Here is a 6,000-nt window from a genome sequence, read left to right on the forward strand (position 1 = left end):
TGCAGGTTTGGTGCCACAAAGTCCATACCCCCTTGCGGGGGTTCCTGGCGAAAACACCGGCCTGTTAGATTCCGCGCCTGTGGATGGGCTAAGCAATGTTCAGCAGAGCCTAGGGATCAATTTCCTATAAGCCAACCGTGTCAAATAGAAGACAGGGACATAAATGCTGACGTTTCCTCCTAGAAGTGGGACTGACAGGTATTTCAATTTATGGTAATAGCAATGAATGGGATAATAGAATATATGAACAACTGTAATCCCAAGTTTGTGTCAAAGTCATGAATTCAATATATTCTGCAGTTAGCAATGTATAGTTAAACAAGCAGCCTTTTTCATTATTATTAAAAGAAAGGTAGAATTCAAATGGATGAAGATCGGTAAAAAGAAATAAAGTCTATTGTGATGAAAAGGAAGCTCTCTATGTGGGAAATTATTGCAGGAGTGTAAATGGAAGCATCAGATAATTTTTTTATTTGATTTGAGTCAATCCTGGTGGATAATCCCAGTGGATATGGATATTCAAGCTATTGATTAAAGTTGGAGCTGTTATTATAAATATGAAAAAACTAGTGACTGCCATCTGATGTCTTTCTGTATTCTGAGAGGAAAAATCAATAATTTGATTTTTTTGGAAAACAGAAACTAAAACCTGTGTGACATGTAAGAGAATCAAGTAAGAAGTGCAAAATGAAAGACAATGTTGAGCCTAAGTTCAGATAAAATACAAGGACTGCATAATGGCAAATAAAAAAGGAAAAACATATAGAAAATGTAATCATGGAGAGTACAGGAAAATATAATGGGCCTAAGTCATTAAGGAAAATAAGGTAAAAAAGGAGTAAATGCTCTCCGGGACAAACCATGTTTCAATGCAAGGAGTGCAAATTAGTTTATTATTTTGCACATAAGTTAACTACTGGCTGTGTTGTCATCTAGCACACAAATACTTAATAACTTTATTTTTATACCAGGTGTTGTTATAAAAGCACTGAAATAGTGTTTTTGGCCAGGTATGTTTGTCCCAGGTTTCTGACCTACATGTTTTAAAACCACAGGAACTGTTTGTCTGTATAAAGACAGCTTGCTAAGGGCTTTTGGCCTTTGCTAAAAACTGGTAAAGGGTTCCTGGGTTTACGGGTGGAGAGTGAAGGTGAGCTTTATCCACCAGGCTCCATTTCGGGTCTTTTGGACCTCCAGCCTGAGGATAGGCTGATTAGCATTTGCACCTGTGAAAGGGTGTTACAAATCAGTCAAACTAGACATCTTCTCTCCTCTGCCTATAGGAAGGGACAGCAGAGTCTATATAAGAGAAAGCCTAATATTTGTTGTGAGTAAACGATATGTGCTGGAACTTCTAAAGGTTTCTTTTATAGTTCAACAGTCAGGAATGACTTAATTTAGTTAGTGGCAGATAGACAAGGTGTTTATTTTGAAGTTTTTCTTTATTTTTTCTGCATAGGCCAGTTGTATCAAAACCTTGGACTAGCCCAGGAGATGGCACCTGTTCCTCTAACCGGCGACAGTGTAGATTGTGTGGTTAAGTTGCTTACAATGTTTAAGCTTTATTTTCTGCCTTATAGGCATTTCAGATATAATTTTGCTGTTTAATCATCACTGAGAGCTTGATGTAGAGTTGGATGCCTTTTACGTCAAAAACGCAAACATAAAATGCATCCAAAAAATTACCTAATTATGTGTGGATGCTGAGCTGCACGTATCTTATGATTAGAGATGAGCGCACTCGGATTTCTGAAATCCGAGCCCACCCGAACGTTGCCGATCCGAGTCGGATCCGAGACAGATCCGGGTATTGGCGCCAAATTCAAATCTGAAACCGAGGCTCTGACTCATAATCCCGCTGTCGGATCTCGCGATACTCGGATCCTATAAATTCCCCTCTAGTTGCCGCCAACTTCACTCGGGCATTGATCAGGGTAGAGGGAGGGTGTGTTAGGTGGTCCTCTGTCCTGCTATATCTCGTGCTGTTCAGTTCTGTGCTGTGCTGTGCTCATCCAGTGGTGCTGTGTCCTGTGCTCTGTCCTTCTGAGTTCAGTGGTGCTGCTGGGTCCTGTGCTGTGTCCTGTTCAGTCCAGTGGTGCTGTGTCCTGTGCTCTGTCCTTCTGAGTTCAGTGGTGCTGCTGGGTCCTGTGCTGTGTCCTGTTCAGTCCAGTGGTGCTGTGTCCTGTGCTCTGTCCTTCTGAGTTCAGTGGTGCTGCTGGGTCCTGTGCTGTGTCCTGTTCAGTCCAGTGGTGCTGTGTCCTGTGCTCTGTGCTTCTAAGGGCATAGTTATTTCCCCATTATTCCCAAGTTTTTAAAAAATTAAAAAAAGTTATAAAAAAAATAAAAAAATAAAATAAAAAAAATAAAATAATTATAACCAAATTTGCAAAACCAATCCAGCAGTATAAGTGCATTGGTACTGCAATATTACCAAGTTCACACATTCTGCAGTATCTTGTGCTACATATAATGGAGACCAAAAATTTGGAGGATAAAGTAGGGAAAGATCAAGACCCACTTCCTCCTAATGCTGAAGCTGCTGCCACTAGTCATGACATAGACAATGAAATGCCATCAACGTCGTCTTCCAAGCTCGATGCCCAATCTCGTAGTACAGAGCATGTAAAATCCAAAAAGCCCAAGTTAAGAAAAAGTAGCAAAAAGAGAAAGTTAAAATCATCTGCGGAGAAACGTAAAGTTGCCAATATGCCATTTACGACACGGAGTGGCAAGGAACGGCTTAGGCCCTGGCCCGTGTTCATGACTAGTGGTTCAGCTTCACCCACGGATCTTAGCCCTCCTCCTCCTCCTCCCCCGCCTACAAAAAATTGAAGAGAGTTATGCTGTCAGCAACAAAACAGCAAACAACTCTGCCTTCTAAAGAGAAATTATCACAAATACCCAAGGTGAGTCCAAGGGTGTTGGTGGTTGTCAAGCCTGACCTTCCCATCACTGTACGGGAAGAGGTGGCTCGGGAGGAGCCTATTGATGAAGTAGCTGGCGCTGTGGAGGAACTTGATGATGAGGATGGTGATGTGGTTATTGTAAATGAGGCACCAGGGGGGGAAACAGCTGATGTCCATGGGATGAAAAAGCCCATTGTCATGCCTGGTCAGAAGACCAAAAAATGCACCTCTTCGGTCTGGAGTTATTTTTATCCAAATCCGGACAACCAATGTATGGCCATATGTAGCTTATGTAAAGCTCAAATAAGCAGGGGTAAGGATCTTGCCCACCTAGGACTATCCTCCCTTATACGTCACCTGAATAACCTTCATAGTTCAGTGGTTAGTTCAGGAACTGGGGCTAGGACCCTCATCGGTACAGGGACACCTAAATCCCGTGGTCCAGTTGGATACACACCAGCAACACCCTCCTCGTCAACTTCCTCCACGATCTCCATCAGATTCAGTCCTGCAGCCCAAGTCAGCAGCCAGACTGAGTCCTCCTCAATATGGGATTCATCCGAGGAATCCTGCAGCGGTACGCCTACTACTGCCACTGCTGCTGTTGCTGCTGTTAGTCGGTCATCTTTCCAGAGGGGAAGTCGTAAGACCGCTAAGTCTTTCACAAAACAATTGACTGTCCAACAGTCATTTGCCATGACCACGAAATACGATAGTAGTCACCCTATTGCAAAGCGTATAACTGCGGCTGTAACTGCAATGTTGGTGTTAGACGTGCGCCCGGTGTCCACCATCAGTGGAGTGGGATTTAGAGGGTTGATGAAGGTATTGTGTCCCCGGTACCAAATCCCGTCGAGATTCCACTTCACTAGGCAGGCGATACCAAAAATGTACAGAGAAGTACGATCAAGTGTCCTCAGTGCTCTAAAAAATGCGGTTGTACCCACTGTCCACTTAACCACGGACATGTGAACAAGTGGTTCTGGGCAAACGAAGGACTATATGACTGTGACAGCCCACTGGGTAGATGCATCCCCTTCTGCAGCAACAGCAACAGCTGCATCAGTAGCAGCATCTTCAAAATGGCTGCTCGTGCAAAGGCAGGCAACATTGTGTATTACAGGCTTTAATAAGAGGCACAACGCTGACAACATATTAGAGAAACTGAGGGAAATTATCTCCCAGTGGCTTACCCCACTTAGACTCTCATGGGGATTTGTGGTGTCAGACAATGCCAGTAACATTGTGCGGGCATTAAATATGGGCAATTTCCAGCACGTCCCATGTTTTGCCCACACCATTAATTTGGTGGTGCAGCATTACCTCAAGAGTGACAGGGGTGTGCAGGAGATGCTTGCGGTGGCGCGCAAAATTGCTGGACACTTTCGGCATTCAGCCAGTGCCTACCGCAGACTAGAGGCACATCAAAAAACCATGAACCTGCCCTGCCATCACCTCAACCAAGAGGTTGTGACGCTCTGGAACTCCACCCTCTATATGCTGCAGAGGATAGAGAAGCAAAAGGCCATTCAGGCCTACACAGCCACCTACGACATAGGCAAAGGAGTGGGGATGCGCCTGAGTCAAGCGCAGTGGAGACTGATTTCCGTGTTGTGCAAGGTTCTGCAGCCATTTGAACTTGCCACACGAGAAGTCAGTTCCGACACTGCCAGCTTGAGTCAGGTGATTCCCCTGATCAGGCTGTTGCAGAAGCAGCTGGAGAAAGTGAGGGAGGAGCTGGTAAGCCATTGCGATTACACCAAGCATGTAGCTCTTGTGGATGTAGCCCTTCGTACGCTTTGCCAGGATCCGAGGGTGGTCACTCTTTTAAAGTCAGAGGAATACATTCTGGCCACCGTGCTCGATCCTCGGTTTAAAGCGTATGTTGTGTCTCTGTTTCCGGCGGACACAAGTCTACTGCGGTGCAAAGACCTGCTGGTCAGGAGATTGTTTTCTGAAGAGGACCGTGACATGCCAACAGCTCCACCCTCATTTTCTTCCACATCTATGGCTGCGAGGAAAAAGCTCAGTTTTCCTAAAAGAGGCGCTGGCGGGGATGCTGATAACATCTGGTCCGGACTGAAGGACCTGCCAACCATTGCAGACATGTCTACTCTCGCTGCATTGGATGCTGTCACAATTGAAAAAATGGTGGAGGATTCCTTTGCTGACACCATCCAAGTAGACATGTCAGACAGTCCATATTGTTACTGGCAGGAAAAAAAGGCAGTTTGGAAGCCCCTGTACAAACTTGCTCTATTTTACCTGAGTTGTCCCCCCTCCAGTGTGTACTCGGAAAGAGTTTTTAGTGCAGCGGGGAACCTGGTCAGTGAGCGGCGAAGGAGGTTGCTTCCTCAGAACGTTGAAAAAATGATGTTTATAAAAATGAATAATCAATTCCTCAATGAAGTACAGCACTGCCCTCCAGATAGTACAGAGGGACCTGTGGTTGTGGAGTCCAGCGGGGACGAATTGATAATGTGTGATGAGGAGGAAGTACACACTGTAGGGGGAGAGGAATCAGAGGTTGAGGATGAGGACGACATCTTGCCTCAGTAGAGCCTGTTTAGTCTGTACAGGGAGAGATGAATAGCTTTTTTTGTGTGGGGGCCCAAACAAACCAATCATTTCAGCCAAAGTTGTTTGGTAGGCCCTGGCGCTGAAATGATTGGTTTGTTAAAGTGTGCATGTCCTATTTCAACAACATAAGGGTGGGTGGGAGGGCCCAAGGACAATTCCATCTTGGAACTTTTTTTTTTGCATTCTATGACCAATCAACAGTCGTTTGCCATGTTCAAAAAGTAAAACCAAATTGCAACAAATTCAAGAAATTAAACCAAAAGTAAAAAATGCCCTGTCATAATTTAAAACAAGAGGTATTGACGTGCTCTAGAACTACTGTATTGTTGTTTATATTTTATAAACACTACACTTGAAAGCTTGAGTCTTTCAATGAAAAAGTAACTCTCCATTGCACGAATATTTGCAACAGGGACAATTTTAGGGTTAAGAAAGTCAACAAATAACACTTCGACGCTGTCTGTCTTTATAAACACTACACTTGGAAGTTGGAGGAGGTATTGTGGCCCCGGCA

The sequence above is a fragment of the Mixophyes fleayi genome, chromosome 4, assembly GCF_038048845.1.
Source record: "Mixophyes fleayi isolate aMixFle1 chromosome 4, aMixFle1.hap1, whole genome shotgun sequence".
Classification (NCBI taxonomy): Eukaryota; Metazoa; Chordata; class Amphibia; order Anura; family Limnodynastidae; genus Mixophyes; species Mixophyes fleayi.